Raw genomic sequence first — 18,240 nt, forward strand, 5'->3', positions numbered from 1 at the left:
GTCCATCCTTCGATATAAGGATTTCTTGTAGTGAGGTCCCTGCCCAAGGCCAGCCGCCCCTGGGCACATCCTTTTTCCATTTTCCCTGGGAAAGAAAACTCAGCAGTCCAGGTTCCTGATGTCAGTTTGTAGGGCTCCCTTGGGTCTATCAGGGCAGCACAAGTTTGAGGTGGGGACAACTTCGGTGTGGGGTCCATCCTTCGATATAAGGATTCTTTGCAATGAGGTCCCTACCCTGGTCCAGGGGCCCCTGGGCACATCCTTTTTCCATTTTCCCTGGGAAAGAAAACTCAGCAGTCCAGGTTCCTGATGTCAGTTTGTAGGGCTCCCTTAGGTGTATCAGGGCAGCACAAGTTTGAGGTGGGGACAACTTCGGTGTGGGGTCCATCCTTCGATATAAGGATTCTTTGCAATGAGGTCCCTACCCTGGTCCAGGGGCCCCCGGGCACATCCTTTTTCCATTTTCCCTGGGAAAGAAAACTCACCAGTCCAGGTTCCTGATGTCAGTTTGTAGGGCTCCCTTGGGTCTATCAGGGCAGCACAAGTTTGAGGTGGGGACAACTTCTATCTCGGGTCCATCCTTCGATAAAAGGATTCTTTGCAGTCAGGGCCCAGCCCAGGGCCAGGGGCCCCAGGGCACATCCTTTTTCCATTTTCCCTGGGAAAGAAAACTCAGCAGTCCAGGTTCCTGATGTCAGTTTGTAGGGCTCCCTTGGGTGTATCAGGGCAGCACAAGTTTGAGGTGGGGACAACTTCGGTGTGGGGTCCATCCTTCGATATAAGGATTTCTTGTAGTGAGGTCCCTGCTAAAGGCCAGCGGCCCGTGGCCACAACCTTTTTCCATTTTCCCTGGGAAAGAAAACTCAGCAGTCCAGGTTCCTGATGTCAGTTTGTAGGGCTCCTTTGGGTCTATCAGGGCAGCACAAGTTTGAGGTGGGGACAACTTCGGTGTGGGGTCCATCCTTCGATATAAGGATTTCTTGTAGTGAGGTCCCTGCTAAAGGCCAGTGGCCCGTGGCCACAACCTTTTTCCATTTTCCCTGGGAAAGAAAACTCAGCAGTCCAGGTTCCTGATGTCAGTTTGTAGGGCTCCTTTGGGTCTATCAGGGCAGCACAAGTTTGAGGTGGGGACAACTTCGGTGTGGGGTGCATCCTTCGATATAAGGATTTTTTGCAGTCAGGGCCAGGGGCCCCAGGGCACATCCTTTTTCCATTTTCCCTGGGAAAGAAAACTCAGCAGTCCAGGTTCCTGATGTCAGTTTGTAGGGCTCCCTTGGGTCTATCAGGGTAGCACAATTTTGAGGTGGGGACAACTTCGGTGTGGGGTCCATCCTTCGATATAAGGATTTTTTGTAGTGAGGGCCCTGTCCAGGGCTAGGGGACCCTGGGCACAACCTTTTTCCATTTTCCCTGGGAAAGAAAACTCAGCAGTCCAGGTTCCTGATGTCAGTTTGTAGGGCTCCCTTGGGTCTATCAGGGCAGCACAAGTTTGAGGTGGGGACAACTTCGGTGTGGGGTCCATCCTTCGATATAAGGATTTCTTGTAGTGAGGTCCCTGCCCAAGGCCAGCCGCCCCTGGGCACATCCTTTTTCCATTTTCCCTGGGAAAGAAAACTCAGCAGTCCAGGTTCCTGCTGTCAGTTTGTAGGGCTCCCTTGGGTCTATCAGGGCAGCACAAGTTTGAGGTGGGGACAACTTCTATCTCGGGTCCATCCTTCGATAAAAGGATTCTTTGCAGTCAGGGCCCAGCCCAGGGCCAGGGGCCCCAGGGCACATCCTTTTTCCATTTTCCCTGGGAAAGAAAACTCAGCAGTCCAGGTTCCTGATGTCAGTTTGTAGGGCTCCCTTGGGTCTATCAGGGCAGCACAAGTTTGAGGTGGGGACAACTTCGGTGTGGGGTCCATCCTTCGATATAAGGATTTCTTGTAGTGAGGTCCCTGCTAAAGGCCAGCGGCCCGTGGCCACAACCTTTTTCCATTTTCCCTGGGAAAGAAAACTCAGCAGTCCAGGTTCCTGATGTCAGTTTGTAGGGCTCCTTTGGGTCTATCAGGGCAGCACAAGTTTGAGGTGGGGACAACTTCGCTGTGGGGTGCATCCTTCGATATAAGGATTTTTTGCAGTCAGGGCCAGGGGCCCCAGGGCACATCCTTTTTCCATTTTCCCTGGGAAAGAAAACTCAGCAGTCCAGGTTCCTGATGTCAGTTTGTAGGGCTCCCTTGGGTCTATCAGGGTAGCACAATTTTGAGGTGGGGACAACTTCGGTGTGGGGTCCATCCTTCGATATAAGGATTTTTTGTAGTGAGGGCCCTGTCCAGGGCTAGGGGACCCTGGGCACAACCTTTTTCCATTTTCCCTGGGAAAGAAAACTCACCAGTCCAGGTTCCTGATGTCAGTTTGTAGGGCTCCCTTGGGTCTATCAGGGCAGCACAAGTTTGAGGTGGGGACAACTTCGGTGTGGGGTCCATCCTTCGATATAAGGATTTCTTGTAGTGAGGTCCCTGCCCAAGGCCAGCCGCCCCTGGGCACATCCTTTTTCCATTTTCCCTGGGAAAGAAAACTCAGCAGTCCAGGTTCCTGATGTCAGTTTGTAGGGCTCCCTTGGGTCTATCAGGGCAGCACAAGTTTGAGGTGGGGACAACTTCGGTGTGGGCTCCATCCTTCGATATAAGGATTTTTTGCAGTCAGGGCCAGGGGACCCTGGGCACATCCTTTTTCCATTTTCCCTGGGAAAGAAAACTCAGCAGTCCAGGTTCCTGATGTCAGTTTGTAGGGCTCCCTTGGGTGTATCAGGGCAGCACAAGTTTGAGGTGGGGACAACTTCGGTGTGGGGTCCATCCTTCGATATAAGGATTCTTTGCAATGAGGTCCCTACCCTGGTCCAGGGGCCCCCGGGCACATCCTTTTTCCATTTTCCCTGGGAAAGAAAACTCAGCAGTCCAGGTTCCTGATGTCAGTTTGTAGGGCTCCCTTGGGTCTATCAGGGCAGCACAAGTTTGAGGTGGGGAAAACTTCGGTGTGGGGTCCATCCTTCGATATAAGGATTCTTTGCAATGAGGTCCCTACCCTGGTCCAGGGGCCCCCGGGCACATCCTTTTTCCATTTTCCCTGGGAAAGAAAACTCAGCAGTCCAGGTTCCTGATGTCAGTTTGTAGGGCTCCCTTGGGTCTATCAGGGCAGCACAAGTTTGAGGTGGGGACAACTTCGGTCTGGGGTCCATCCTTCGATATAAGGATTTTTTGCAGTCAGGGCCAGGGGCCCCAGGGCAAATCCTTTTTCCATTCTCCTGGGAAAGAAAACTCAGCAGTCCAGGTTCCTGATGTCAGTTTGTAGGGCTCCCTTGGGTCTATCAGGGCAGCACAAGTTTGAGGTGGGGACAACTTCGGTGTGGGCTCCATCCTTCGATATAAGGATTTTTTGCAGTCAGGGCCAGGGGCCCCTGGGCACATCCTTTTTCCATTTTCCCTGGGAAAGAAAACTCACCAGTCCAGGTTCCTGATGTCAGTTTGTAGGGCTCCCTTGGGTCTATCAGGGCAGCAGAATTTTGTGGTGGGGATAACTTCGGTGTGGGGTCCATCCTTCGATATAAGGATTTTTTGCAGTCAGCGCCAGGGGCCCAGGGCAGGGGCCCCTGGGCACATCCTTTTTCCATTTTCCCTGGGAAAGAAAACTCAGCAGTCCAGGTTCCTGATGTCAGTCTGTAGGGCTGCCTTGGGTCTATCAGGGCAGCACAAGTTTGAGGTGGGGACAACTTCGGTGTGGGGTCCATCCTTCGATATAAGGATTTTTTGCAGTCATGGCCAGGGTCCCCTGGGCACATCCTTTTTCCATTTTCCCTGGGAAAGAAAACTCAGCAGTCCAGGTTCCTGATGTCAGTTTGTAGGGCTGCCTTGGGTCTATCAGGGCAGCACAAGTTTGAGGTGGGGACAGCTTCAGTGTGGGGTCCATCCTTCGATATAAGGATTATTTGCAGTCAGGGCCAGGGGCCCCTGGGCACATCCTTTTTCCATTTTCCCTGGGAAAGAAAACTCAGCAGCCCAGGTTCCTGATGTCAGTTTGTAGGGCTCCCTTGGGTCTATCAGGGCAGCACAAGTTTGAGGTGGGGACAACTTCTGTCTCGGGTCCATCCTTCGATAAAGGGATTCTTTGCAGTGAGGCCCCAGCCCAGGGCCAGGGGCCCCTGGGCAGATCCTTTTTCCATTTTCCCTGGGAAAGAAAACTCAGCAGTCCAGGTCCCTGATGTCAGTTTGTAGGGCTCCCTTGGGTCTATCAGGGCAGCACAAGTTTGAGGTGGGGACAACTTTGGTGTGGGCTCCATCCTTCGATATAAGGATTCTTTGCAGTCAGGGCCAGGGGCCCCTGGGCACATCCTTTTTCCATTTTCCCTGGGAAAGAAAACTCAGCAGTCCAGGTTCCTGATGTCAGTTTGTAGGGCTCCCTTGGGTCTATCAGGGCAGCACAAGTTTGAGGTGGGGACAACTTCGGTGTGGGGTCCATCCTTCGATATAAGGATTCTTTGTAGTGAGGCCCCAGCCCAAGGCCAGGGGCCCCTGGGCACATCGTTTGGCCATTTTCCCTGGGAATGAAATCTCAGCAGTCCAGGTTCCTGATGTCAGTTTGTAGGGCTCCCTTGGGTCTATCAGGGCAGCACAAGTTTGAGGTGGGGACAACTTCAGTGTGGGATCCATCCTTCTATATATGGATTTTTTGCAGTCAGGGCCAGGGGCCCCTGGGCACATCCTTTGGCCATTTTCCCTGGGAAAGGAAACTCAGCAGTCCCGGTTCCTGATGTCAGTTTGTAGGGCTCCCTTGGGTCTATCAGGGCAGCACAAGTTTGAGGTGGGGACAACTTCGGTCTGGGGTCCATCCTTCAATATAAAGATTTTTTGCAGTCGGGACCCAGCTTAGGGTCAGGGGCTCCTGGGCAAGTCCTTTGCCATTTTCCCTGGGAAAGAAAACTCACCAGTCCAGGTTCCTGATGTCAGTTTGTAGGGCTCCCTTGGGTCTATCAGGGCAGCACGAGTTTGAGGTGGGTGCTCTTTGGGCCTGGGTTATATTTTTCTATGTTCATATTTTCTGCACTCAGTTGTCCACGCATGGACGCAAGGTTCTGTGCGCTAATTCCAGATCTTTTCCCTAGGAAAGCACGCTCGCCAGTCTTGGTTCCTGAAGTCAGTTTGCGATTTGTGCTTGGGATCATCAAAGCAACCCCTCATCGACATGAAAGCAGCTTGGGTCCACAACACATCCTTCTCCATTCAGATTTTCAAGGGGCAACCCTTTTTTCGTGGCCCCTGGCTCTTGGGCTCTGTCGCTGGCCCTATTCTGTGTGAAACATGGCTCACTCTCTACACTTCCTGATGTCAGTGTCAAGGAGGTGCTGGCAGCAGTTTTTCTCCTGGATAAATCCTGTGCCATTCAGAACAAAAAGATGTAGAAAGTCACTTGGGGCCACAGGCCTTGTGACCCGACCTCTGCCCATTTTCCGTGTAAAACCTACCTCACCCTCCCTGTGTGTTGATGTGTGTTTACTGGAGGCGTGCTGCTCTCCAAAGGCAGTGAGAGTTCCTGGTGGTGGCAGATGTGGTCTGCGAGAAATCATTCACTGTTTGCAATTTTGGTAGCACAATTCCTGTTTGGCCAGGGGAAAGATTGTTAATTATCTTGGCAATGAAAATCTGGCACCCCATTGTTTAAGGGTCTGGCAAAGGCCTGCGTAGGGAAGGGAACACCCCACAGGACCTTTCTTCACCTCATCCCCCACTCCTAGGTGTAGCAGCTCCCCGTGTGAGCAGCTGCTTTCAGTGCAGCTACCTGGGCACACCTGCACAGGGAGCTGCTAATCCAGAGGGGCTAACAGGGGTATCCCAAGTGTCCCTCCAAGAGCTATGGCTGGAACATCCAGCAGGGACCGGGGAGCAGCTGGACCCACCCGGGCACGAGCATCCCTTTGAGAAAATGCCAAGGGAAGAGCCCTCTTGCCAAGGGGCAGCACCTGAGCAGGCCGGGCAGCATGTGGGGTTCCACGGGAGAGCTTTCAACTTTCCCCTTTTATTGTGTCAGTCCCTCCTTAGAACCCCCAGACCTTCCACAGCGCTCCCAGAAAAATGAGGGGTTATGGAGAGAAAAGGGGTTTAAATTGTGGGAAAAAGCTTCCTTTTCCATTATTTCTTGTGTTCAAATCATGAAGGAATCCATTTCCCCTGCAATTTGTAATGCATGGTGTATTCAATATATATTCAAGTACTGTTTATAGAAAGATTTTTTTTTTTGTTTTTGTTTTTATTTGGTTAGAGGCAGGGCATTAATGGAAAAAATATGAATATACATTTTATTTTGATATCGTTCTAAATATGGAAATATATATTCAATGTATACAGATATATATAAAAATATAAAATAGAAATAAAAATAGTATTAGGAAGAGATAGACTATAAATAACACCATACATCAATCTACATTTAAAATGTAAATTTGACTATAAATGCTAAAAATAGAAATAAATTTAAATGGAGTTTAAATAAAGGGTTTTTTTAAAAGATTTTTACTTGGATAGAGTCAGGTTTTTATTTTAATCAATATAAACCTTTTAGAACTCTAAATCTAACTATAGAAATATGTAAGCAATCTATTAAGATATGTATAAAAATATAAAATATAATAAAATATAATAAATGGAATAAATGTAAGGAATTATGAAAATACAATTATATATCAATATACATTATAAATCCGAATGTGAATATAAATGTGAAAAATGTAAAAATAAACTTTGTTGAAATGCAGTTTAAGAGGAAAGGTTTTTTCTTTCGGTTCCTATCGGGTCAGAGGCAGGGTTTTTGTTCCGTTCTTTCCCGCGCGGATCTTTGGGGCATTCGCTGCTGACGGCGCAGTGCTGCCGCCGTGTGGGCAGAGAGCGGCACTGCAGCCCGCCGCCCGCGGCCGCCATCTTAGGAGTGGCGAGGACGTTGAAATTCGAGGACCCATGTCTGTTTTTTACACTGCCTGAATTGCCCGCACCGCCGGTGCCCCGCAACGGGATTTTCCGCGGCGTTTCTGGTATCGTGCACACGGGCCGTGGGGTCAGCAGCGCCGCAAGCGTGCGGATTTTTGGCGGGAGCCGACAGGCATCGGCAAAAAACGCCTGTCACCATCACGGTCCCCACGGGCCGCCATCTTGTCGCGGACTCACTTGACAAGTGCTGCCGCCTTGTGGACAAAGGCCGGTACTGCAGCCCCGCAGCCAGCGTGACCCCAAAACCACCGAGACGGCCCCGGGACCCCCAAAATTCCTTTCGGGACCCCAAAAACACCCCTGGGACCCCCAAAATTCCCTTCGGGACCCAGAACACCCCCTGGGACCCCCAAAATTCCCTTCAGAACCCAGAAAACCCCCCTGGGACCACCAAAATTCCCTTCAGGACCCCGAAAACCCCCCTGGGACCCCCAAAATTCCCAGCAGGGTCCCCGAAATTCATCCTGGGAAGCCCCAAAACTCTTTGAGACCCCAAAATTCCCTTCAAGATGCCAAAATTCCTCATGGGACCCCCCAAAACCCCACTGAGACCCCCAAAATTCCCATCAGGGTCACCAAAATTATTTCTGGGACTCCCAAAAACTTGGTGAGACCCCAAAATTCTTTTCAGGACCCCAAAACCTCACCCAGGACCCAAAAAATTCTACTCCGGACCCCCAAAATTCCCCCCAAAAACCCCCAGAGACCCTCAAAATTCTCCCCAGGACTCCAAAAACCCCCTTGGACGCTCAAAATTCCCTTTGGGACGCCAAACGCCCCCCCTGGGACTCCCAAAATTCCATTCGGGCCCCCAAAAACCCCACTGGGACCCCCAAAATTCCCATCAGGGTCCCCAAAATTCCTTCTGGGACCTCCCAAAAACTTCGTGAGACACCAAAACTTCCTTCAGGACCCCAAAAGTCCTCATGGGACCCTCCAAAAAGTCCCAGAGACCCCAAAATTCTCTTCAGTAACCAAACTCCCCCCTGGGACTCCCAAAATTCTACACGGGACCCCCAAAATTCCTCCCAAAAACCGCCTGGGACCCCCAAAATTCTCCCCAGGACTCCAAAACCCCCCCAGGGACCCAAAAAAACCTATCAGGGACCCCGAAATTCCACCTGGGACCCCCCAAAACCCCCTGAGACCCCTAAAATTCCCTTCAGGACCCCAACCCACCCCCGTGGGATCCCCAAAATTCTACCCGGGACCCCCAAAATTCCTCCCAAAAACCCCCTGGGACGCCCAAAATTCCCTTCAGGACCACAAAACCCCCCCTGGGACTCCCAAAATTCCCATTAGGACCCCAAAACCCCCCCTGGGACCCCCAAAATTCCCTTCAAAACCCCAAACCCTCCCCCAGGACCCACAAAATTCTACTCGGGACCCCCAAAATTCCTACCAAAAAAACCCTGAGACCCTGAAAATTCTCCCCAGGACTCCAAAACTCCCCCTGGGACAGCCAAAATTCCCTTTGCGTCCCCAAAACCCCCCGTGGGACCCACAAAATTCTACCCGGGACTCCCAAAATTCCTCCCAAAACCCCCCTAGAACTCCCAAAATTCCCTTCGGGACCCCAAAACCCCCCCTGGGACCCCCAAAATTCCCTTCAGGACCCCAAAATTCCTCCTGGGAGCCCACAAATACTTCCAGAGACCCCCAAAATTCCCTTCAGAACCCCAAACCCGCCCCAAGACCCACAAAATTCTACTCTGGACCCCCAAAATTCCTCCCAAAAAACCCCTGAGACCCACAAAATTCTCCCCAGGACTCCAAAACCCCCCTTGGGACTCCCAAAATTCCCTTCAGAACCCCAAACCCACCCCCAGGACCCCCAAAATTATAATCGGGACCCCCGAAATTCCTCCCAAAAAACCCCTGAGACCATCAAAATTCTCCCCAGGACTCCAAAACCCCCCCTGGGACTCCCAAAATTCCCTTCGGGACCCCAAAACCCACCTGGGAGCCCCAAAATTCCCTTCAGGACCCCAAAATTCCTTCTGGGACCGCCCCCCACAAACTCCCAGAGACCCAAAAATTCCCTTCAGGACCCCAAACCCCCCCTGGGACCCAAAAAATTCTACCCGGGACCCCAAAAATTCCTCCCAAAAAACGTCTGACACCATCAAAACTCTCCCCAGGACTCCAAAACCCCCCGTGGGACCCCCAAAATTCCCATCACGGTCCCCAAAATTCCCTCCTGGGATGCCCCAAAAACTCCCTGAGACCCAAAAATTCCTTTCAGGACCTCAAAACCTCTCCCAGGACCCACAAAATTCTCCCCAGGACTACAAAACTCCCCCTGGGATGGCCAAAACTCCCTTTGCGACCCCAAAAGCCCCCCTGGGACACCCAAAATTCTACCCGGGACTCCCAAAATTCCTCCCAAAAACCCCCTGGGACGCCCAAAATTCCCTTTGGGACCACAAAACACACACTTGGACCCCCAAAATTCCCTTCAGGACCCCAAAATTCCTCCTGGGACCCCCCAAAAACTTGGTGAGACCCCCAAAATTCTCTTCAGAACCCCAAAACCCCCCTGGGACCCAAAAAATTCTACCCGGGACCCCCAAAATTCCTCCCAAAAAATCCCTGAGACCCTCAAAATTCTCCCCAGGACTCCAAAACCCCCCCTGGAACGCCTAAAATTCCCTTTGGGACACCAAAAACCCCCCTCGGGGAACCTAAAAATTCCCATCAGGGTCCCCGAAATTCCTCCAGGAACCCCCCAAAACTCCTTGAGACCCCCAAAGTTCCCTTCAGGTCCCCAAACCCACCCCCAGAACCCCCAAAATTCTACTCGGGACCCCAGAAATTCCTCCCAAAAAAACCCTGAGACCATCAAAATTCTCCCCAGGACTACAATCCCCCCCCCTGGGACTCCCAAAATTCCCTTTGGGACCCCAAAACACCCCTGGGATCCCCAGAATTCCCATCAGGGTCCCCGAAATATCTCCTGGGACCCCCCAAAAACTCCCAGAGACTCCAAAATTCCCTTCAGGACCATAAACCCCCCCCCAGGACCCCCAAAATTCTCCCCAGGACTCCAAAACCCCCCATCAGGGTCCCACAAAATTCCCTTCAGGACCCCAAACCCTCCCCAGGACACACAAAATTCTACCCGGGACCCCCAAAATTCCTCCCAAAAAACCCCTGAGACCCCTAAAATTCTCCCCAGGACACCACAAGCCCCCCTGGGACACCCAAAATTCCCATCAGGGTCCCTGAAATTCCTCCTGGGAGACCCAAAACCCCACTGAGACCCCCAAAATTCCCTTCGGGACCCCAAAACCCTCCACCGGGAGCCCCAAAATTCCCATCAGGGTCCCCAAAATTCTTTCTGGGACCCCCCAAAAACTTCCTGAGACCCCAAAATTCACTTCTGGACCCCAAACCCCCCCACCCCCAGGACCCCGAAAATTCTACTCGGGACCCCCAAAATTCCTCCCAAAAACTCCCTGAGACCCTCAAAATTCTCCCCAGGACTCCAAAACCCCCCCTGGGACCCAAAAAAACCTATCAGGGACCCCGAAATTCCACCTGGGACCCCCCAAAACCCCCTGAGACCCCTAAAATTCCCTTCAGGACTCCAACCCACCCCCGTGGGATCCCCAAAATTCTACCCGGGACCCCCAAAATTCCTCCCAAAAACCCCCTGGGACGCCCAAAATTCCCTTCAGGACCACAAAACCCCCCCTGGGACTCCCAAAATTCCCATTAGGACCCCAAAACCCCCCCTGGGACCCCCAAAATTCCCTTCAAAACCCCAAACCCTCCCCCAGGACCCACAAAATTCTACTCGGGACCCCCAAAATTCCTCCCAAAAAAACCCTGAGACCCTGAAAATTCTCCCCAGGACTCCAAAACTCCCCTTGGGACTCCCAAAATTCCCTTTGCGACCCCAAAACCCCCCGTGGGACCCACAAAATTCTACCCGGGACTCCCAAAATTCCTCCCAAAACCCCCCTAGAACCCCAAAATTCCCTTCGGGACCCCAAAACCCCCCCTGGGACCCCCAAAATTCCCTTCAGGACCCCAAAATTCCTCCTGGGACCCCCCAAATACTTCCAGAGACCCCCAAAATTCCCTTCAGAACGCCAAACCCGCCCCAAGACCCACAAAATTCTACTCGGGACCCCCAAAATTCCTCCCAAAAAACCCCTGAGACCATCAAAATTCTCCCCAGGACTCCAAAACCCCCCCTGGGACTCCCAAAATTCCCTTCGGGACCCCAAAACCCACCTGGGAGCCCCAAAATTCCCTTCAGGACCCCAAAATTCCTTCTGGGACCGCCCCCCACAAACTCCCAGAGACCCAAAAATTCCCTTCAGGACCCCAAACCCCCCCTGGGACCCAAAAAATTCTACCCGGGACCCCAAAAATTCCTCCCAAAAAACGTCTGACACCATCAAAACTCTCCTCAGGACTCCAAAACCCCCCGTGGGACCCCCAAAATTCCCATCACGGTCCCCAAAATTCCCTCCTGGGATGCCCCAAAAACTCCCTGAGACCCAAAAATTCCTTTCAGGACCTCAAAACCTCTCCCAGGACCCACAAAATTCTCCCCAGGACTCCAAAACTCCCCCTGGGATGGCCAAAATTCTCTTTGTGACCCCAAAAGCCCCCCTGGGACACCCAAAATTCTACCCGGGACTCCCAAAATTCCTCCCAAAAACCCCCTGGGACGCCCAAAATTCCCTTTGGGACCACAAAACACACACTTGGACCCCCAAAATTCCCTTCAGGACCCCAAAATTCCTCCTGGGACCCCCCAAAAACTTGGTGAGACCCCCAAAATTCTCTTCAGAACCCCAAACCCCCCCTGGGACCCAAAAAATTCTACCCGGGACCCCCAAAATTCCTCCCAAAAAATCCCTGAGACCCTCAAAATTCTCCCCAGGACTCCAAAACCCCCCCTGGAACGCCTAAAATTCCCTTTGGGACACCAAAAACCCCCCTCGGGGAACCTAAAAATTCCCATCAGGGTCCCCGAAATTCCTCCAGGGACCCCCCAAAACTCCTTGAGACCCCCAAAGTTCCCTTCAGGTCCCCAAACCCACCCCCAGAACCCCCAAAATTCTACTCGGGACCCCAGAAATTCCTCCCAAAAAAACCCTGAGACCATCAAAATTCTCCCCAGGACTACAATCCCCCCCCCTGGGACTCCCAAAATTCCCTTTGGGACCCCAAAACACCCCTGGGATCCCCAGAATTCCCATCAGGGTCCCCGAAATATCTCCTGGGACCCCCCAAAAACTCCCAGAGACTCCAAAATTCCCTTCAGGACCATAAACCCCCCCCAGGACCCCCAAAATTCTCCCCAGGACTCCAAAACCCCCCATCAGGGTCCCACAAAATTCCCTTCAGGACCCCAAAATTCCTCCTGGGCCCCCCCCAAAACTCCTTGACACCCCAAAATTCCCTTCAGGACCCCAACAGTCCTCATGGGACCCCCCAAAACCCCCTGAGACCCCTAAAAATTCCTATCAGGGTCCCCGAAATTCCTCCTGGGTCACCCCAAAAACTTCGTGAGACCCCAAAATTCCATTCAGAACCCCAAAACCTCCCCCAGGACCCCCAAAATTCTACCCGGGACCCCCAAAATTCCTCCCAAAAACCCTCCCCAGGACCCCCAAAATTCTCCCCAGGACTCCAATACCCCCCCTGGGACACCCAAAATTCCCTTCAGGACACCAAAACACCCCCTGGGACTTCCAAAATTCCCTTTGGGACCCCAAAACCCCCCCCGGGACCCCCAAAATTTCCATCAGGGTCCTTGAAATTCCTCCTGGGATACCCAAAACCCCACTGAGACCCCCAAAATTCCCTTTGGGACCCCAAAACCCCCCGCCCGGGAGCCCCAAAATTCTCATCAGGGTCCCCAAAATTCTTTCTGGGACCCCCAAAAACTTTGTGAGACTCCAAAATTCCCTTCAGGACCCCAAACCCACCTCCTGGGACTCCCAAAATTCCCTTCAGGACAACAAAACCCCCCCTGGGACTCCCAAAATTCCCTTTGGGACCACAAAACCCCCCCTGGGACCCCCAAATTTCCCTTCAGGACCCTTGTGGGAACTCATAATGTCTCTCAGACATTTTTAGTGGTTCCAGGCCTTGGTCAGAAGCATTTGGGACCCTGGCAGGCAGCTGAAAAACAGCTGTGATTGTGAGTTTGAGCCATGGAATGAGTTACCAATTTTGGAGGTGGAACAAGCAATCACAAAAGGTTAGATAGTATAGTAAAAGTAATTACAAAGTAGAGGGGAAATTTTTTTAGTATTGTACAGGGGGGTTTTAGCACCTGTACAGGGGGGTTTTCACTTTGTACATGGAGGTCAGAAGTTCTAAGATGGAGGAAAGTGGGCTGATCCTGTTCTTCCTCCTTCTTTTTCCTTACCTCCATGTTCTTGGTGATGTTGGCACTCACAGATTGGTTTAGAGTAGAAAAACACTTGGCAACATAGGTAGTAGGTACTGGAGAATAATTGTAAACATGTAATACATAATATATCTTATAAAAGATAGCAGCAGCCCTGGGTGGGGGGAGAGATGAAGAAGACAGCAGATCGAGAGGATGTCAGGGGGTGTGTGTGCCTCTATCCAGGCCGCTGATCAAACAGCCGCAGTCCAAGAACATAATCTGTTAGATAACTAGCGATAAACTGCCTTGAGACCGAACAGCTAAAGCCTGCGGAGTTTTTCTTTGGAAGCACGGGTTGGAGGAGGAATTTCACCACCATATGAGACCCCAGAGAAAGGCTGGGGTTCTCACAAACCCCAAATTCCTCCTGGGACCCCCCACGAACTCCCAGAGACCCCCAAAATTCCCTTCGGGACCCCAAACCCCCCCCAGGACCCTCAAAATTCTAGTCGGGACCCCCAAAATTCCTCCCAAAAACCCCCTGAGACCATCAAAATTGCCTTCGGGACTCCAAAACCCCTCCTGGAATGCCCAGAATTCCATTTGGGACCTCAAAAACCCCCCTAGGGCCTCCAAAATTCCCATCAGGGTCCCCGAAATCCCTCCTGGGACCCCCCAAGATTACTTGAGACCCCAAATTTCCCTTCAGGACTCCAAAATTTCTACTGGAACCCCCCAAAAACTCCCAGAGACCCCCAAAATTCCCTTCAGAACCCCAAACCCTCCCCAGGACCCACAAAATTCCACTCGGGACCCCCAAAATTCTACTCAAAAACCCCCTGAGACCCTCAAAATTCTCCCCAGGACTCCAAAACTCCCCCTGGGATGCCCAAAATTCCCTTTGGGACCCCAAACCCCCCCCTGGGACCCCCAAAATTCTCATCAAGGTCCCCAAAATTCCTTCTGGGATCCCCCAAAAACCCCTGAGACCCTAAAATTCCCTTCCGAAACCCAAAATCTCCCCCAGGACCCCCAAAATTCTACTCGGGACCACCAAAATTTCTCCCAAAAACCCCTGAGACCCTCAAAATTTTCCCCAGGACTCCAAAACCCCCCCGGGAGGCCCAAAATTCCCTTCAGGACCCCAAAACCCCCCTGGGACTTCCAAATTTCCCTTTAGGACCCCTGAAATTCCTCCTGGGACCCCAAAAACTCCCTGAGAACCCCCCAAAAACCTCTCCAGGACCTCAAAACCACCCCGGGACCCCCAAAATTCCCATCAGGATCCCCAAAATTCCTCCTGGGACCCCCCCAAAACTCCCTGAGACCCCAAAATTCCCTTCAGGACCCCCAAACCCCCCATGGGACCCCCAAAATTCCCTTCGGGACCCCAGAACACCCCCTGGACCCCCAAAATTCTACTCGTCACCCCAAAACACCTTCTGGGACCTCCAAATTTCTCTTTAGGACCCCTGAAATTCCTCCTGGGACCCCAAAAACTCCCTGAGACCCCCCCAAAAACCTCTCCAGGACCTCAAAACACCCCCTGGGACCCCCAAAATTCCCATCAAGGTCCCCAAAATTTCTTCTGGGACCCCCCAAAAACTCTCTGAGACCCCCTAAATTCCCTTCATGACTCCCCAAAAACCCCCTGACACCCCAAAAATTCCTCCTGGGATGCTGCAAAGACCTTCCAGAGCCCCCCAGGACCCCCCCAATTTTGGGTCCCCCCCCAATTCGGGGTTCCCCCCGATTTTTAGGTCCCCAGGCTGGTGGCTCATGAGGACGACCCCAACTCGGACCCCGAACGCCCCCCGGATTCAGCCCTCCATGTGTCCTTGGTATCAGAGGCTGGAATTGCAGAGTTGCCACTTTACCCCCAGACGTAATTTTTGATGTGGTTGTGCCACTTGAACAGTATTTGAAATCTGTTTGTGCTCTTGCAGCAGCATTTCCGAACCACAATGGAAATTTAGCCCTTCTGCCTGGGGCTGCTCACAGAATCGTGGAATCCCAGAAGGGTTTGGATGGGAAGGCACCTTTATTTAAAGCTCGTCCCGTTCCACCCCTGCCATGGGCAGGGACACCTTCCACCATGCCAGGGTGCTCCAAGCCCTGTCCAGCCTGGCCATGGACACTTCCAGGGATCCGGGGGCAGCCACAGCTTCTGTGGGCAACCTGTGCTGGACAGCAGCTTTGAAAGGCAGAGTGAAGTACAGCTGTGATTTTTGTGCTGCCCCTAACATTGTATTGCCTGGCAAATGTGCCTTTGGGGTTTTTTGGGGTTTTTTGGTTTTTTTTTTTTTAGTTTTTTTGGGTGGTTTTTTTTTTAAATTTTTGTGACTAAAAAGCTACCTTGTGTTCCTGGAATGTTGCATTCTACCTCTGTTGTTTTCCCAGTCAGTCTGGATCCTCTGCTTACATTTTTTCCTTCACTTATTAGATGTCATGGATGTGCTGGCTGTTCTGATGGAGGGCAGTGATGGCTTAGATGAAGGAATTGGGTTCTCTTTAAATGAAGACGTGATTATCCAAACATTTCCCTTCAGTGCTGTTGTCCCTGCTGCATGAGCAGCCAGGAATATGCTGTTGTTTCAGTCTGAAAATGGAACAGGTACAGGGTTTTTTTTATGTTTTATGTGTCATTTCTAGCAGTGGAGTGAAAGCAGCATCACTTCTACCCTCTTGTAATAATTTTTTACCATTTATCATTTTTTACCTTGAGGCATTTTATTATCTTCCCTGCAAGCAGCAGGAGGTGCAGATTCACGGTGCTTTGTGCTCAGGAGGGGCATTGAAGCTCTGTAGGTGCTTCTGCCCTTTTTCCCTGACCCTGAAGAGAAGGGACACTGTCCCTGCATGGACAGTCTTGGTGTGGAAGTAGCTGGCCTCAGTAACAGCGTTTTAAGGGCAGAGCGTGGCGATCAGGAGAGGAAGGTGTTTCCCATGCCTGTGGGCAGCTCTTCCCGAGATCAGGGAGAGGGGACTGCCTTGTTAAGTAGGAAGTGGGTGCGTTTCCCAAGGAAAACTTCAGAAATTAAGCTCCAGGGGCAAACACTGTGAGGTTCTACCACCTCCTTGAGGACATCCTTAAAACCACCGGGGCATCAGCAGGGCTTGGAGCAGGACTGGCCAACCCCAGAGCACCTCACGAAGCCCTCTGTGTGTCTGTGGCAGTCGAGTAGCACCTGGGGGGTGCTGAAAGTCCCAGTTCTGAGAGAAAATTCTGTTTAACTCGTACACGTTGGCTGGGTGTGTCCCCCCAGTACAGCTCGGTTCTTCTCTGAGGCGGTGCCTGGCAGGGTCTCTCCCTGTTAAGGGCTGGGCGTGTTTTTGGCACAACACAGTGAAGGTGGATTATTTGCTTAAGCAAGAGCTGATGATGTCTGGAGGGTTTTTCAGGTACCTCAGCGGCCAGGAGCACCTGTCTAGGTCACTAGGAACACTTTTTGATCTCGATCAGTTCTTTTCTGCGTGAGGCTCTGTCAGCTGCTGGCAAGGCCCAAAGTAAGGAAGGTTGCCCCAGTGTCCGTGCTCATGTCAATAGTTTAATTTATTTGGCTTTTCTAGGAGCAGACATCGTGGAGGACCTTGGTGCTGTTTTCACTGGCCTCCTGCACTCTCTGAGAGAACCCCTTGCTCCCTGCGTGACGTTCCAGCTCTGTGACAAAGCTGATAAGTATCCTCAGCTCTACCAGTTTAACCAATACTATAGACTCTGGATGCCCAAGCAGTCCCAGGCACCTGTGGTATGGAATCCCTGAAGTCACTGAATTCTTGAGCCAGTATTCCTATAAAATCCTCGCAGTCGACAGAGGTAACATTTCCATCAGAAACAGCGTTTTTATTGAGGAGGTAATTCTGCATCTCTTGTTGATCGTGCTGGGGACACATGTTTGCTCCAGGGCTTTTCTCTGATGACACAAGAGGTCTCTGTGGTGTTTGGGAGGCGATGCCAGGGCTCAGGGCTCATACAGAGACTCCTCACCGGGCACAGCAGAGCCTGGTGTGTGCTGTGGCCTCTGTTTACAGCGCCCGGAGTTCCCCCGGGTGGGTGGAGGATCACAGGCCCCTGGGCTGGGTTTGGTGAGTTTTTCTCAGCTCAGCAGTGTGAACACTCCAGATGCCCCTGGGGACACTGCTGGACAGCATCCATCCGCTCTCTCCATCCACTCATTTGTACCCAGGAATGTAGGAAACTCTGACTGGGGACGGGCAGTAGTTCTGAAAATCATGCCCTAGCCTTTTTCTTCAGGAACGAACCAAGCGAGTGCCCTGAAACCAGCGGAGCAGCTGCAGGGGCTGAAGGGAACAGAAAGGGCTCCCCGGCACCTTTTGCCTCCGTTCTCTGCCATTCCCCAAAAGGCGTCGCAGTCCCTGAAGAGGTGTTTGTCATGCAGCCTGCCAAAATAAAGACCTGTAAAATCCTAGCTCTGCCTTTTGTTTAACGTGTTCTTACTTCCTATTTATGTCATCACAGAAAGCAAGGAAAGAAGAAATGTGTCTGGTTCCCACTATTGCTCCGTGCAGGCATTTTTAAAGGCTGCTGTACTTCTGTCCTCTTTTTCCACTCCAAGCTTGACTTTTCCCCTCCTTTTTTGAGGTCTGCTGCTTTGGGTGTCCCAGGCAGGGCTGGGTTCCTCGGCAGGGGTCTTAGGAGTTGGTGCAGATTCTGCTTTTTCCGAAGGTGTATCAAAGTGTGCCGGCAAAAGGACTGTTTTCTCCAGGGGAAAGCTTTCTCTCAAAGACCATCAATGCATGTATGTGTTTTAATCGTGTAACCAGGTGGATTAAGAAAAGCCGACACCTGTAGCAGATTTTTGTTGGATCTGTGTCTGTGAGAAGTCGGCTGTGTGCTGGAGAGGG

General features: G+C 51.8%; 1 long non-coding RNA gene across 1 annotated transcript; it reads left to right on the forward strand.

The window, feature by feature from the left end:
- Positions 1-16,868: 16,868 nt before the first annotated feature.
- LOC146765752 (uncharacterized) lies at positions 16,869-17,804 on the forward strand. The gene is made up of 2 exons (XR_014949724.1): positions 16,869-17,229; positions 17,630-17,804. It is a non-coding gene; the product is annotated as an uncharacterized LOC146765752 (long non-coding RNA).
- Positions 17,805-18,240: the final 436 nt, after the last annotated feature.

The sequence above is a fragment of the Lonchura striata genome, chromosome 20 (assembly GCF_050655825.1).
Source record: "Lonchura striata isolate lonStrDom1 chromosome 20, ASM5065582v1, whole genome shotgun sequence".
NCBI lineage: Eukaryota > Metazoa > Chordata > Aves > Passeriformes > Estrildidae > Lonchura > Lonchura striata.